Source organism: Artemia sp. Qi Xiang Cuo, chromosome 3 (genome assembly GCF_049724085.1).
Source record: "Artemia sp. Qi Xiang Cuo chromosome 3, ASM4972408v1, whole genome shotgun sequence".
Classification (NCBI taxonomy): Eukaryota; Metazoa; Arthropoda; class Branchiopoda; order Anostraca; family Artemiidae; genus Artemia; species Artemia sp. Qi Xiang Cuo.
Genome location: NC_142796.1, coordinates 30,275,186 through 30,292,816, shown reverse-complemented (window position 1 = coordinate 30,292,816; position 17,631 = coordinate 30,275,186). Strand labels below are relative to the sequence as shown.

Here is a 17,631-nt window from a genome sequence, read left to right as displayed (position 1 = left end):
CATGTTTTTTATAAAGCTTCTTCAAAAGGTGGCCTCTGGTACTTGGCTAACTTACGATCTAGAACAGGTTGGGGATCACACTCTGGTCACATACTAACTTGTATGTCTTTATTACATCTCATTGCCTACATCTATATTTGTGAGATGGTAGTTTGAGCTTATGTGATCAGGTGGGATGTGTAAGATGTTGAAATCCCTTTATGTATTTAGTTATGCCTTGCTGCACTGATTCTAGAGTTGAGATATCACTCTCATTTACTGGATTAGTGTCACACATCCAAAAATTAAATTTTGGTCTGATCAGCCGCTTTAAGAGCTAGGTGATCACAACTGGAGATCTACTGCAAAATGTTCTTTTTATTAAACCAAGAGTTTGGTTGGCACTGGCTACTAGACTGTGCATGAAAATTAAACTTGAGCTTATCATCAACCAAGACTCCCAGATCTTTTTCACAATGACTTCATGTGAATGGCTGTTTTGAACCATCACTGGATTACTTAAAATAATGGTACAGAGGGTTAGTTGCCCCAAAATGAATGACTCTGCATTTCTGGATATCAAATTCAAGCTGCCAGGATTTTGCCCACTTTGAGAATGCATCAAGATCAGCCTGGATGGCTATGGCACTTTGAGAGTTATGGACAGGACCAATTATTTTGGAATTGTCTGCTTACAATAAAATTTGATTCTCTATGATTGAAGGTGCATTGTTGATAAAGATATTAAATAAAGTTGGACCCAAAACTGTTCCTTGGGATACCCTACTTTTTACATCTGCTTATTCTGAGAAGAAGGCTGATCCATTCTCTCCAAATACCCTTACTACCTGCTTTCTATTGGTAAGAAATTACATTATCTGGTTGACAATATCATTGTGGATGCCCATTGTACAGAGTTTAGAGCTTAGTCTCTTGTGGTAAACTTTATAAAATGCTTTGGCTAGATCCAGTAATAACATGTCAACAGGAGATGCCTCATTCATAAGTTTTGAGACATGCTTGTATGTATCAGTGAGGTTAGTGTTAACTGATTGATTGGGATAAAATCTGTGTTGATTAGGTGATAGTAGATTATTAGTACTTAAATGGACCATAATGGCTGAATTGACAATACCTTTGAGTAATTTCTCAATTGCTGAGGTAAGACTAATGGGTTGATAATTGTTAGCTTCATTTCTATTGCCCCCTTTGTGTATAGGCATGATGTAAGCATCCTTCCAATCTTGCAGAATATATTTAGTACTAAGGGACTTTTGGAAAAGTAGAGTGAAAGGATGCAACAATGCTGCATATGTCTTGTGTAGTAGCCAGGGGGTACTCCATCTTGTCCTGTAGATTTACTTGGATTAATTTTCTACAATTGGGTTTCTACTTCAGATTTGGTTATATTAATGGGTACCATGCCATTTAAAATTTCATACCTTGAGGGATCTGGAATTGGAGTAATACCAGGGACCTGTAATTCACAAACATTGATTTGTCATGATTAAGCTGCATAAAAAAAGAAGCAATTTTTCTATTTTTCAATCCACCATGTTTCATCTGTTGGATTTGGTATTTTCCAATATTTAGGTGAAACAGCAGTTTTTAACCAGCTTAACAGAATAAAAAGAAAACATGGTGGAATATTTTTTTTTCTTTATTCAACTTAATTGTGACAAATCATTGGTTTTGAATTATAACTTCTACAAAATGGATATATAATTAAGTAGTGAATTTGAAACCAATGATTTAACCCTTTTTTAACCCAAAACTATTGAAAGAAATTATTATTTTCAAGGGTATAAAATGGGCTTAAAATTGAATTTGCAACAAAAACAATCATTATATTCAGAAAGAGCATAAAAAATGGCATAATATGGCATGTTCACTCTTTTCATAGGTCAATTATATGGACTGCTCCATTTTTACCTTATTGTGTTTCCTTTTGAAGAGGGTAACCACTTCACTCCACAGAATTTTATATTTTACCTCTAGAAAGTGGGAATGCTAAACTGATACCCAAGGCCATCATGCATGGGGGGGTGGAACCCCCCCCCCAATGTTTTGGTCATTTGGTAAAAAATTGGTAAAATTATGCCACTTTGCACCACAATTTTCTGATGCTGCTAAAACTCTTTATTCCGTTCAATAAAGACCATGACAATAGTGACATGTCATCTACAGAAATTTTGAACTTGATTAGTAAACACAGCAGTTTTGCCTACTCCTGCCATGATATTAAAGATGACACCACAACTTTCTATTTGGTTTCTTTCTATCTACAATGTTCTAATCAGCATTAAAATGGTGACATGATATATATCAAAATCTAAATTTTCGTTGGTAAATGCAGCAGTTTTACCAACTCATGCAGTGATTTTGTATATTATATTCAAAATGGACATTATGTTAATTATATTGTTTGTAAGAATGGCCAGCCAGTTGGTAAAATCTTTGCCCCCCCCCCCAAACATTTTGGTTAGTAATGACACTGCTGATACCACCTTTGGCTTTGTCAGGCAGTTGCCCATGGTTTTTTTTCTAGAATTTGCAGTGTCCATTGGTACTATCCTAGGCTATTTAGGGCATATGTGAAGTGTTTTTTTGGTAAATATTAAGTAGTTCACATAAATGACCTACAAATAAAATGAACATACCAGTTGATGCCTTTTTTATATACTCTTTCTGAATAAAATTATTGCTTTTGTCACAAGTTCTATTTTAAGCCCTTTTTGAACTCTCAAAAAGTATAATTTTTATCTATAGTTTTTGGGTAAAAACAGTTAAATTTTTTTTTTCAAACTTACCTTCTCTCTGATTATAAATCTATTTTGTTTTAGTCATATAATCCACAGGCAAAAGTTCAAATACAACATTTATTCACAGGAAAAAATTCAAAACAATTCAGCCATTTTTCTATCCAGCATGTTTCTTCTATCAACCAATAAATTCAATCAATGGTGACAAAATTGAGAATTAAAAAAAACATAGGGAATATGTAATATGGGTTATATGTTTGGGGGAGGTTAGAAAGGTTAAGTTAAAATTGAATTTGCCATGAAAGCAATTACATTTGAAAGAGTATATAAAAAGGCTTTGAGTTGTATGTTCACTTTATTGGTAGGTCATTTGTGTGAACTGCTCAATATGAAATGCTTTTTTCCCTGAGAAATTCAAATATGATGGATAGAAAGTTGCTTCAACTGAGCTAACATCTCAGCTGAAAGAGTCATAATTAAGACAAAACTTCATTTTTTTTTCAGAAACCAAATGTAACTCATCTTAAATCTGTGCTATTAAAGAGCTTCAAGTGGTAAGTACATAGTAGTTAGCCACTTCTAAAAGAAACATGGGTAAAGATCTAGAATAGTGGCTCTTCAAAAGGAGATATGTTAGAAAACAAAATGAGATATATTTTTAGATTGCTAATTATATGTATGTTTTTGTTGTTTAGTTTACATTTTTAACAATTTGTTAAAAATGCCCCCCCTCTAATAGTTTCATATAGCTCTAGGTCATGTAAACCAAACTTAAACAAAAATTGATAAAAACTGATTCAAAAACAGATATAAATGAGGGGGGGAAGGATATATGACTCTTTGATACTTGCTGCATGTCATAAAGTTGGGGGTCTGTCATTGGGTTATCTTTGTGTATTGCCTAGGGCTATATGAGATCATTAGAGGGGATGAGGATGAATTTTCAAAAAGGCAAACAAAACCGTAGAATGAACAAAAAATTAGCAATACAAAGATGCTTCTCTTTGTGTTCTAGATCTCCATGTAAAGAGCTGCTATTCTAGACCTTTACTAAAACATGTTAAACAAATAAAAGTAGGCTAAGGCCATTAGAATACTTATTTTATGCCAAGCTGTTTCCAAATATCATGGTAATTTTTGTGGCTATACATCCTCCTTCCCTAATGGCATGGATGTAGCCCTAGGAACACATACAAATATCAGGGGCTTAGAAGATTGCATAGATAATGAGTCAAATAAAAAATGACAGCTATTTTGCTAGTTGGTCTACAATTAACAACATTTTTTTTCATACAATCATTCTTACAGACAATAACATATACATGGATTAAAGTACTTTTTTCCCCTTTTGTGAAAACAACAATTGTTATAACTGATGGGAGGACTACCCTAGGGACTTTTGTTGTTACAGTATAGCTACACATATATCCAAAAAGAAGGATAATTAATAATTATGTATTTGCTTTTATGCCACAGAAAAGACTGGCATTTGCTGAAGCACTCTGCTGTTTTGAATCTCTGAGGCTAGTAATTGATTTTCTATCATGCCATCTTCTAAACTCTGGTTCTGAAGTACAGCAGATTTTTTGGTATTTTGGTCTACAGAAGGATCTAAAAGATAGCCAGACAATATTGAGAGTACACTAGTACATTACCTTAAATTGCATTGACCAGTAAGATAAGGTGGTATTGAACCTCCTGTTGAGACTCTTGCTGGGGGTGTGAACTTTGTCAAGATTAGGCAGCATCCCAAGTTAGCTTCTATTTCACATTTGTTCAGTCCCAATTTATGCTCTTCTTAAATGATTCAGCAGTCTTGGATTGAACAGTCGCATCTGACGAACTATTCCATGTGGCATGGAACCAACAGTGTAGAAGTTCTGATGCTCACATCACTGGCTTCTGAGAACCTAGAGTTTCAGACCATATACCCTGGTGGATCTGTAGAGGGATAAAGAGACACACAGTTAGACTCGAGTATTCAAGCAACTTGCAAGTCATGATGACATCTCCCCTTTTTCTTCTGTATACTAGTGTAAGGAGTTTTAGGGACCTAAGACAATTTGCATAAGTTTTTTCTCACAGGTGTGATACGAGCTTGGTGGCTCACCACCAAGCATTTTCAAGTGCTTTAACATCCATTTTATGCTGAGGATATGCCTAAATCATGCCAAACTTTAAATGAGGGCAAACTAATGCCTTATAGAGTTTCCTAAACACATGTGGCTTCCTGCTGGTGAACATTCTCTTACTGAGCCCTAGGACCCAGTTTGCTTTTGCAGCTTGAGCTTGTGTATGGCTATAGAACTTAAGGTCCTTGTCAATAATAACACCTAAATATTTTTCTCCAAGTTGGCTGTTCCCAATGGTGGGCTGTATGATTTTTTTTTTCCAAAATGAAGAGTATTAGCCTACATTTGGTTGCGTTGAACTGGTGGCCTCAGTCTTTGGACCATCTTGAAAAATGTAGTCTCCAATATGGTTCCTTGGAGGGTACCACTGAGAACTACAGCTTACTCATTAAGGAATCAACCTGCAAAGGAATCCAACTCATCTAGAATCTGGAATGATTTCGATCTTTCCAGCATAAAAGGAGTTACTTGACTTGGAATATTTTCAATCTGCCCCAGCTATCTTAGGTCCTGGGAGCTGCAAGTACCCAAGGATAACATTGTCTTTTTGGTCAAACTTGTATGGTAATTTCAGATTGTCATAAGAGCTTGAATTAGTGTCTGCTCTGTCCACTTGGAAATCATCTAGAACTTGAAATAATTTTGATCTTTCCAGTATAAAAGGAATTACTTGACTTGGAAGATTTTCAATCCACTCAGACTAGCCAGGCTTGACCTAAATCAGTTGATCCAGACTTCAATCAGTTGCAGTCACAGTCATGATTTGTTGTAGTTGCAATCACAAGTATTTGTGGTCTTAAGTTGTCACAGTCCCAGTTGTAAGTAGTTTCTTGTGTATTATCACATCAAGGGGCTTCCAAGAAACTCATAAGCTGTTGGAACTCAAACTTGTTATTTCTATTGAATAAAAAAAAAAAATAATCAAAGATGAATATCAGTCTACAGGTATATGTCTCCATTAAATGGGGACTACTAGAATTGCGTTTTTGCAGGTGTCAGTCTAGACAACAACTATCCACACATTGCAGCAGAGACAGCATTCCAGAAAGAGCAAAGGTAATTAGTAAGGACCTATTCAGTTACCTTGTTTGTTTTTTACTGAGTTGTCAAAATTTTCTGAAGTTGGTTTATAATCATTTTTGAGTGAAGTTAAGTTTAAGTGATCAAAGTAGTGCAAACACGGTGCAATTGATTCCTAAGATAATCCTTGGCTATTCTTGAGAAAACCTTGGTAAAAATTGTCATAACAAACTGGAAAAAAAATCAGCACTGTCCTTAACTTCTGTTGTAACTACCTTTGCAGTAGAAAGGATGGGCAATATTGTTATATTTGTTTGACCTAGTAAATTTCATCCAACATAACCAAAATTTTCACCTAAGACTTCCAGACTAGTGGCTTCAAACTAGTGTTTCACTCAAATATTTGCTTTCAGTTGAAGAGAAGTCTAGTAAGCATAAATCTGTCCACACAAATGAAGCATGGCATAAGCTTAGAAGTAAATTTTCACATTGCAAAATTGAGTTTCAATAAGCTTTTAGTTTGAAAAATTCTTAAAAAGCAGCAGCATGATAGCTGCTCTATATTTGAAGTTGCTTTTTTATTTCTTATGGACATATTCCCCTACAAAGCAGAATAGGATGTTACTTCACTAAATGCATGCTAAAATCATTCTAGCATACTAATTGAATTCATTACAAATCTCTGGGATTACCAATATCTTTGTCTTGAAACATTAAAGATGAGGATTGTGCATAATAGCTTTAATGTGAATGCAGGAAGTAATGGTATTCATAAAACAAGTTGAATATGGGACTTTTTGGAGTCAATCCAGTCTACTCTACTTCACTAATGCAATGAAATTTCAGTTTATCAGGACAACCAGTTGTGTAGAGTAACCACCCAAGGCTGTTTCAATAAATAGTTTAAGTGTTTCATCAATAGGGGGTGCCCTGACACTGGGTGACTAACTCACTGTCAAGAGTGGTAGAACCAACACTACAGCCTCAAGTATGTGTGTCCACAATGCTGCCCATACTCTTGACAACAGATTCACATGACGTCTTGCACATACAACACAATAAGAGGTGAAGAAATTCAGGAACGCCATCATGCAGTGATGGCTGTTCAAAAAACAAATAAAGCTTTTGTAGTAGACTAAGATAGGAATTCTTTGGATCTGCATGGATGCTAGAAACATGCTCTAGCTATTTTTTTACTGGTCAAGAACTGCACTTCATAGCAAATTCTGAAAGCCCTCTGAATTTGCAAGATCAACTAAGTGTCCAAGTTGATCAGATTTTCTGACTGTCAAACCAAGCTAGTATCAAACTTCCCCATAATGGAAGTCCATTCATCGACTGGGTTGTGCTTATTTGAAGCAACGAAAAAGCACTTTTTGGAAATTAAGATTATCCAAAAGTTTGTCAAAGAAGTTACAAAGTTTCTGGGAAGTTGTAGCTACGTCCTCTCTAGACATTCCTGCTGAATATCCCTACTCAGAAATCACATTGTTATCAATCACCAAACGCGTCCCTCGCAACATCACGGGTTTTTGGCATAAAACAATGGGAGCACGGTGATGTAACGGGTAAAATTGTGTATTTTACTGTAATTTTATGGACCCCATAAAATTGGTATACAGGTAATTATAATTTTAAAATGGTGGAATATTAGCAGAAATGAAATTACATCAGTTCTGAGAAATGCTAAAGACAGAAAGGGCTAGAAGCAGGATTGACATATGACAAACAAGAAAAAATAATAATAAAATTAAATAGACAAGAAAAATGAGGGTAATGTCTGCCAGCAGACAAAAAAGAAGCAAAAAGGATAGAGGCAGCTATTTCATCTGGCACTTCTGCTCAACCGTCTTCAGTGCTCAAAAAAAAGAAAGAAAACTAATCTTTTGAATTAACTCTAACTGAGCAGAAGAAAGACTGAATCAAACAAACCAAAAAACAAAGCCAGTATAAATGAAAGACTATTCACCAATTAAACTGGGCACGAATTCTCTGCCTAGTGATTGACTTAGCTTGTCTACTGACCTAATGTCCATTAAAAGTGGGGTCGGAGGATGTTAATTTAAACTGAAGAAAAATGTTATTTGAATCCTTCAATTTTAAATTATTGTAAGTTGGGTCTTCAAATATTAAAGTTCCTTATCAAAAAGAACTACATGATCTGGATCCTCGACTATTTTGAGGGCCAAAGTAGAATCAATAGCCTATCCTCATTTTTATTTTAAATTACACATCTCAGATAAATCTTCTATTCATGCTGTCTTTTCCCTGGGAAACGGCGTTATTGCCCCTCCCATGGAAAATACCCCCCACGGAATATTCCCCACCCTCTGAAAATTCCCCCCCTGTTTTACCCTTGGATAATTCCAGGATTTCCATTACAAGGAAAATTAAAATTTCAACTCTCCTGTTTAAGTCAGGGGCAATTGTATTGCAATACCTATAGTAAAGATGAAGACCCATATGGGGTTCAATGTATTAATATTTGTTCAGTTTTTCCCCAGAGGCACTTCATGTGGAGGGGGGTCAAATAAGCTTTGGAGGGAGCTTAGTAAATTGGAAATCAGAAGTTCCAGTTCCCTTTTCTAAGATTCAGCCTATTTTTCAACGAATTGCTACCGAATGATTTGTTGCAGACTGCAGTGTCTAAAAGAAACTCTTATTCTAGTTTAACGACCCTTGCGTTTTAGCAGTTGTTTTTGAAATAATGTTGAGATAAATACAGAATTAGTTCTAAGGGAGAGATGAAGAGAGGGTGGAATTAAACATTGATATACAATTCCCTGGGCAATATCTAGGACTTTCATTTAAGGGGGGTCGGGGGTGGGGCTTCGGAACAGGCATGGTCACCTGAATCAGAATCTAAGTCTGAAGGGGAGGAGCTAGATTTACAAGCAAATCCTGTTGAAGAGAGTCTTAATGACTGTAAAAGTGACTGAATGTTCCAGCTCTTATGATTCACTGATTAGTTAAACAAAGTCATCAAAGTGTTACAAACCTCTTTTAATTGTATTTGGCACTTTTATAAATAAATGAAAAATAACATGTATATAATATGAGGAATGTGGCTAAATACGGCTATTTAAATATGCAAGTTATTAGGGTAAAATTTCTTTGGTTTTAATGTAGGAAAAAAATGAATAATAATAACTCCAAAATAATGGTAAATTTGATTTGTTTAATTTTTTTTTACAAAATGGGTGTTCAAAATCAGCCCTTGTCCAATTGCTGAGGCATTAATCTAGGCACAAGATTACCAAAGGGATAAACTAACCAGTTAATTAAATTGATGAAACTCTGGATGAAGTGGTATTACTTTTTTTAAGCCCAGAAAAGTAGGAATCATAAAAAAATTAATTAAAAGCTTAAGTGATACTTAAAAAGAAATATTCAACTGGTCTTGTAGCTACAGGGCAACTCTAAAACACCAGTTTTACTCTGTATTTCCTAGGGAGTACCTTATTATATCTTATTTTATTAATTATACCTTATTTTACCCATTTTATTTACCGAGTTTTTATTTTACGGTAATTTTAAAACACCAGGGAGCATTATGATATGAAAAATCTGCCAACAAGAAAGACGCTGCTTTCAAGAAGCGAGGAAATAGCTGACAATCAACCAGATCGTCTGCTGATAGTTGCAACTTCATTTTGGAGAAGTCATCAGTGTTTTTCTTGAGTATATGCGAAATTTTCTAAGGCAAGAGCTCCACCATTTCAAGTGAAAGGGAAAGCGTAGGTATGGTTTCGTAACTATCTATAATCCCTTCTAAACTAAGTAAAAGCGCGAGAGGTCTTATTCAAATAATGACCTTGATTTTTGCTGAGTAAGGAAAACACCAAGCAGCAGTTATCCCGGAAAGTTCGGAAAACTTGTGCTGAGTATGTGGCAAACCTACTGGGAGAATAGAATGATGGATTCTTGAAACTAACACCTTGTGTCTTTGCAAGGGTTACCATTGCTTCAAAACTTTTCCTGTACGGTAACCCATCTTTTTGTGACCAGTGAATATGAGTTCACAAAGGTCTGAGACCCACTTTGACGAGAATCTCCTTCATGAAATTCAGCACAACGCGCTGGATTCCAAATAAATTTATATCAGGGAAAATCGCGGAGACTAATAAGTGTCAAAAGATGGGTGGGCCTATGAAGCATGGAATATTGTCCATCCATCACACCACTTACAAGCTGCTGCTTGATATCTTCTTCTGTTAAAGATTGATGCTTCAAAGCTTTAGCAGAGCACGTGCAATGTCTAATTGTGTATGCCCACTAATGACTGGCAAGTTCAAAACAAAAGAATCAAGACGTTCAGGAAGGAAATAAATAATACCAACAATCTGGAACGTTTTCCTATTAGGTGTCATCTTATCGGCAATAATAGCAGATGGTGGAGACCATTTAGTAGCGAATAGACTTTTACTACGCCATCTTTGCAGTTGGGAGTCAATAACTTTGGCAAAAAAATGAGAGTAAAACATGTGACTAATTCATTTTACCAACAAGAAGGGCTTTCAAGCTATCAAGAGGTATATTGCATTCATATTGCAGCTAGAAACCGTGACGCACTTTAAGCTATTAAAAAGTAATCAGATCATAGATCAACCCCAATTTATGGTTTCTACACATCAGCAGATCTGCTTTGGACTTTTTAGCAGCATCATCTAGCAAACTTTGTTTATGAGCCCACGATTCTAGATGCCAGACTATTTTCTTCTTAGGATTTCAGAACTCCATGGGTTGATTGGAGTTGGTAAAGTTAGTTCCACGTGAAACATAGTAAGTCATTGATTTAGTGTTGGTGCACGTTAAACACTGAGTCTGAAGCTCAGCCTCTTCATCAAAAACTAGAAACGTAATATGTTCGTCTAAAAGCGTCTGAAGTATTATCATCGTTTTGGCACTACGTGTCAATATCACCAAAGCTTCAGAATTGTTAACGCTTACTAGGTTTGTTATTTTCTAACACTGAGCTTGATAATTATGTTCTTTCGGTATGAAGCTTTTGTGGAAGAGCTTTTATCATTCTTATAACTAACGCTACCTTGTCTGACTTTATGGTCACTGCAGAATTCAAACAATCGGTTCTGGGGACTGGCTGGTGTGGAGGGTGTATTAGGGTTAAATGTAGGCCTATCAATAGGGTTTACATTGGTAGGGTGCATAAAGACCGACTGACTGTTTGGTGAACATGAATGTCTGACCATTCAATTAGTCCTTTTTTTTAATCTGGTAGAGAGTCAAGCACAAACAATGAGCACCCAACTGCTGAACTTGGCAGTAGAGCTGAACTAGGTTAGCCACCAGTATAAGTGAATGAATTTTTGGTGAAAGCACTGGCAATTGATTGTTCTCCTTTTTAATCTGGATGGGTGATTAGGATGTTTTGTTTCTTTTGCAATATGGTCTTTGAGTGTGTTGCACTGGCCAGATAACTTGTTGTACCTGTAGTGAACAAGGTGCTTTGAAGCTGGATGGATATATTACCAAAAGTAGAAATGAGGCAGTTAGTCAAGTTGTAAATTTAAGTATTACATTGCAATTTGATAGTCTGTGAGAGAAACTAAACAAGGTCTTCTTCAACTATATTCCAGTAGAGCTGGAATATAGTTGGAAATTAAAACAAAATATGGAAATTAAAATTTAATTTAGACTCTAAAACTTAAAGTAAAATAAATTTACTTGCACCATATCTTGGTATAAGAAACCTCACGGGAATTTGATGTGTATATGTTGCTCCATGTCTTGATTTCCTGGTCTTGCAACCTGCATTCCACTTCTTTGACTATTCTAAACCTATTTTGCAATTCCCTGAGGTATCTTCCCTTCATTACAATACCCAGAAAAAACAATGTTTATGTCCACTTTACCATTGTTTTTCCTTTAATGACATCACAACGAAAACTAAATGTAAATGTAAGGCATTAGGTTTTACAGTTCATGCTGGCGCTGCTCATCTCCATTTCATTGCCCTTAAGTCTGGAATTCTAATGGAGGGTTTGGGGCGGCCAGCCATTCTTTGCTTTCGCACATTCTTCTTTTTTACCTTCCCAGATTGAAAGCTGGATCAACTCTGGCTAAGCATACAGAATCAAGCCACTGATCCCCGTTCCAAACCAAATAACCAGTAATACCATGAGTAGAACCCCTGTCATCACGGACGAAGGATTCCAAGTTGAGCATGTTAGTCACTCAGCTAGGATAGCTCAAAAGTGCACTAAACCACCTTTTTGCATTTCAGAGCTCCAATTATAAGAAGTCAGAATTACAAATATCCTGATTTCATAGCTCTCCAAAAATTATTCAAGACAAGTACAATCTATATTTCTTCCTACAACAAAAACTAGCTGTCACAGTTTATAATCAGACTATATAAAAGATAAAAATTAGTACAACAAAGCTAGTTTTTTTTTAATGAAGTAAATGCAGGCATTCAAATTAAAACAGTGAAATTATCCAAGGTAAATAGCAGAACATCATCCCTAAAAAAATTCTACTAATTGTGTACTCTACAGAAAACCCAGAAAATATATAAAATCTGCATTCAGACCTTCAAGCTTTACATTTAATAATGATACATGCTGTATCACGATAGTGATCCACAGCAGTGATAATAAAAAACTAATGCTGTAAAAATAAGAAAAAACATAACAGAAGACCAAACACCATTGCGAGATTCTAAATATATTACTTTGAATAAAATATAATTACCAAACCTACGTCCATGCCCTATTAGCTCTGATTAACTTATCAACCTAAGATTTTGTAAGAATTAACTCAGTCAAGTTAACTTCCATTTTTCCTTCTTTTTTTTTTTTTTTTTACAATTAACAGAGTAAGCTGTAATTTTCTGAAACTTTCAGGAGCTACTGCTAGCTAATACTTGAGCACTGTGATTATAATACCACATATATGTTTTAGCTACCATTGCCACTCTGACAATAACAAAAACGATAAGCACTAACACAAGGCTCAAATTACAAAAACACGGGGTTGCCACCTGTAGCACGATTATGCTGTTTTAGCACTAGTTCTTCACTCAAGCCACATTGAAAGTAGCGCTTTTTCTCTTATATGACCAAGTTAAAAATATAGAAAAATGAAGTGCAATTACGTGGTGTGTCTCACATCAAAATATATGTCTGGAAATTTTTTATGCATGACAATAATCTGAATACATTTAAACTCGGGATATGCGTGTGCGCAAACATTGCGCAAATATATAAAACATTGTGCGCAAATATATATATATATATATATCCACCGATTTAAATTGCACTGTCTTGAAAAAATTTCCCTATTGTTTTTAAGTTGTATTTGTTTATATATATATATATATATATATATATATATATATATATATATATATATATATATATATATATATATATATATATATATATATATATATATATATATATATATATATATATATATATATATATATATATATATATATATATATATATATATATATATATATATATATATATATATATATATATATATATATATTGAAGGTTTTATCCTTGTATGGTATGCCAGACAAATACATTAAAGTAATTAGTGCTATGTACAAGAATAACACTGCTGCAGCGAAGGTAGTAAGGGAGGTTAGCAGCTGGTTTTATATTAACTCAGGAGTTAACAGTGTTGTGTTCTATCCCCCGTTATATTGATTATTTTGATGCACTTTGTCTTAAGGAGCACAGGGAAGGCAATGGCAGACCACAGAATCAAATTGGGAGGAAAAAGTCTCCTGGACTTAGATTATGCTGATGATTATGGATCCTAGATTAAAGTTTGAGCAAAATGAATGAACTTTTACAGGTTTTGCGAGTTCAGGTTGCTAGAATCGGTTTGAAAATTAATTTTAAGAAGACTAAGTCACTAAGGCTAGGAATACGTGAAAGTGAAAAGGTGACGTTGGATAATGAAAAGATTTATCAGGTGAGCAGCTTCAGTTACCTTGGTAGTATCAAACAGTTCGTGGTAACGAACTGTAAGTAAGGAGCGACCTGGCTCAATGGTAACCGAAACTCTAAAAAACGGAATTTTGATACCCAATAGATACATCAAAAGAATCAGATTTTAATTCTGATTTCAAATATATAAGTTTCATGAAGTTTAATTTTACCCATCAAAAGTTACGCGCCTGAGAAAATTTGGCTGATTTTTGGAAAAAGGGGGAAAGATCCCCTAAAAGTTATAGAACCTTAATGAAAATCACACCATCATATTCAGCGTATCAGAGAACCCTACTGTAGAGGTTTCAAGCTCCTATCTACAAAAATATGGAATTCTCCATTTTTTGCCAGAAGAAACATCACGGATGCGTGTTTATTTGTTTATTTGTTTTTTTGTTTTTTTTTTGTTTTTTTTCTCCAGGGGTGATCGTATCGACCCAGTGGTCCTAGAATATCGTGTGAGGGTTCATTGGAACGAAGATTAAAAGTTCTAGTGCCCTTTTTAAGTGACCAAAAAAATGGAGGGCAACTAGGCCCCCTCCCACGTTTATTTTTTCCCAAAGTCACCCGATCAAAATTTTGAGATAACCATTTTGTTCAGCGTGGTCGAAAATATTATCACTATGTCTTTAAGGATGACTTAATCCCTCAAAGTCTCTAGGGGAAAGGCTGAAATCGATAAATTGTACCGTCTGTTAACATATGGCATTTGTTATTAGGACCCGCCTCGATGATAACTGAAACTCTAAATATCAGGATGATGATACAAATAAATACATAAACAGACGAGGATGTTAATGCTGATATAAAATATATAAGTTTTATTGGTTATTGGGAAGTATACAGTACAGACGTTTTCAGGGGAGATTTTTCCTGTTAGGGGGGGGGGGTCGGGCAGGGACATACGCATACCCGAAATCTCACGATTTTTTTCATTTTCCCATAATTTTCTGATTTTTCTCACAGAATAATGGGTTTGGAGGATTTGGCCCCCCCTCGAAACAAATTGGCCCCCCCCCGAAACAAGTTCCTGCGTAAGTGCCTGGGGTCGGGGGTTATGTAGGAGGATCTTTCCATGAAGGAAGTTTTCATGGGGGAAGGGACATTGCTTTGAAGGGGACGCCGAACTTCCCAGCATTATTTAAAAAAAGATCAGAAATTAAATATAAAAAAACAAGTTTTTCAACTGCAACAGCAGCAACATCAAAACTTTAAACGAACAGAAAATATTACATAGATGATTGGGTTCACCCCCTAGTCAATACCTCACTCTTTAAGCCAGAGATTTTTTAGTTTTTCATAAGAGCTATTTATTCTAATTAACGGCCTTTGTGATTAAGCGGTCATTTTTAAAGAATTGGAACAAAATTCGAACTTTCGCTTAAAGATCAAGGTATTAACTAGGGGGCGAACCCCCTAATGTACGTATTAAAAATATATGAATATAGAAGTTCGTTACGTAAGTTAATTCGTAAGTTACGTATATTTATTACTAATAAAAACGTTCGTAAAAAAAATGAAACAAGTTTCGAGAAAGCCATTTAACCAAATAAAAGTAAATTAATATGAAAATTTTGTTTTAATTATTCATGTACTGTGAGCCAAGATCAAAACCTGTATTTATTCAAAAACGTTCAAAAATTAAATAAAAAAAAAGTTTTTTTTATCTGAAAGTAAGGAGCGACATTGAAACTTAAAACGAACAGAATTTATTCCGTATATGAAAGGGGCTGTACCCTCCTCAACGCCTGGCTCTTTACGCTAAAGTTTGACTTTCTCACAACTCTATTTTTTTTAAACAATAAAAAAATTTAGCATAAAGAGCGAGGCGTTGAGGAGGGAATAGCCCCTTTCATGTAGGGAATAATTTCTGTTCGTTTTAAGTTTTAATGTGGCTCCTTACTTTCAGTTTAAAAAACTTGTTTTTTTATTTAATTATTAGTAAAGACGGTGGGAGCAGTGGAGATGTTAAAAGTAGAATAGCCAAGGCTCAGGGTGTTTTTTACAGTTGAAAAAAAGTTTGGAAGAGTGGGAAGATAAGTCTGCAAACCAAGATTAGAATATTAGAAGCTACAGTGATGACAATGGTCAAACATGGCTCTGAAGCATGGGCGCTCCGACAAGTGGATGAAGATTTGCTAGATGCTTTCCAGAGAAATTGCGTACAGATTGTTCTTGGTACCAGGCTGACTAACCGTATTTCAAACAGTAGGCTGTACGAAAAGTGTGGTTCAATCCCGCTTTCTAGGGCTACAATGAAAGAAAGGTTGAGGTGGCTAGGGCACCTTGTACGGATGAAAGATAACAGATTGCCGAAGATTGTCATTTTCGGCCAACCGTCTAGGGCTAAACAGAAAGCAGGTCGTCCGAGTCTGGGGTGGGAGGACGTCATAAAGAAAGATTTAAAGGAAATGGGAACTTTCTGGGAGGGTGTAAAAAGGGAGGCTTTGAATAGATTGGGATGGAGGAGGAGCGTGCGTAGCTGTGTTGGCCTCAGGCGGCTTGGGGCTGCGGTGAGTCGTTAGTAGTAATACTAACGTAGTAGTAATATATATATATATATATATATATATATATATATATATATATATATATATATATATATATATATATATATGCCGGGGGGCTTTCCCCCCGCATTTTTTCTAGTGCCCTCATTCCGTGTTTTTTTTTCTATTTTTCACTCTTTACTTTAAACAAATTTGTAAATTTGGTTAAGTATTCGCGCCCTTGTCACAATCCCCCCCCCCTCCAAGATTTTGCTCTAGATCCGCTTTTGGTGAACAATGGGGAAGTTAGGTGCCTTTGGTATTTCAAGATTCAAGATTCAACAACTTTACTAAAAATGATTCATGCCGGCTTTACGACCGGTTACAAATAAAGCACATATATGCTTGAAAAACGCAGCCAGTACACATTTACTAAATTATAAAATTAACCAAATCATCACTGAAATCAACACAAATAAAGAACAATATAAAAAGAGATAATGATAATAATTACTGACTAATAATTTATGAGACAAAAAATAATAAGAAGAAAAATTAATAAATAATAAAAAAATAATATAATAAAACGAATATATTAATAACAGAACAAAAAAATTGCTTAATTTGTCCTCTCTCGTCTTCCAGCCACACACCAACTGCCCGCAAGGAGATGCATCTTTAACCGGTTTTTAAATTGCGGGACACTTCCCGCTTCCCAAATTGAGTCTGGAAAAGTATTCCAGACTACCGGACCCGAGTGCCTTGCCACATGGCTTGAACGAACCGTACTTCTTGGGTCACTTACTAGGTCTCCATTATATAAATATTCGATGCGTTTGGAACTCAACAATCTCGTTTATGCTATGTATGACATCATATACGAAAATGCTTATATGGTCTCATAAGAAATGCTTATATGATGTACTAACATGGCATTTCTCGTAGCATATCCATGATAAAATGAGTTAAAACGGAAAAAATTACTAAAAACATCAGGCGCTAAACCATTCAAACTCTGAAACAAAAATACCAATCTGAAAATCTCTAATCTGACTTACATTCAAAATCCTAAGTGTCCTAAAAATCGCCCTGTACTTAAAACTCCTGTATCATACTTACCAATTAATCTCACTGCTTTATTTTGCTGAATCTGCACTCGTTTAAAATTGCACGTAAAACTACTAGCCCAAATCATACATCCATAATTTATATACGGCGCAATTAGAGAATGGTATTAAAGAACCAAAATATGAGGAGGTAAAAAATGTTGAAAACGTCT

The 17,631-nt window shown here is 35.2% G+C and overlaps 1 protein-coding gene across 4 annotated transcripts in view; it reads left to right on the top strand.

Annotated features, from left to right (window-relative positions):
* Positions 1–17,631, top strand: part of LOC148953988 (phosphatidylserine lipase ABHD16A-like) — a 48,216-nt gene that overhangs the window by 7,379 nt on the left and 23,206 nt on the right. Inside the window, exon 1 of one of the 4 annotated variants that reach the window (XM_089085718.1) lies at positions 9,494–9,634. The exons of the other annotated variants lie outside the window; for them this stretch is intronic. The gene's annotated coding sequence lies outside the window, so the exon portion shown is untranslated. Of the gene's footprint in view, positions 1–9,493; positions 9,635–17,631 lie in introns of those variants that run through there. 4 annotated transcript variants of the gene reach the window in all.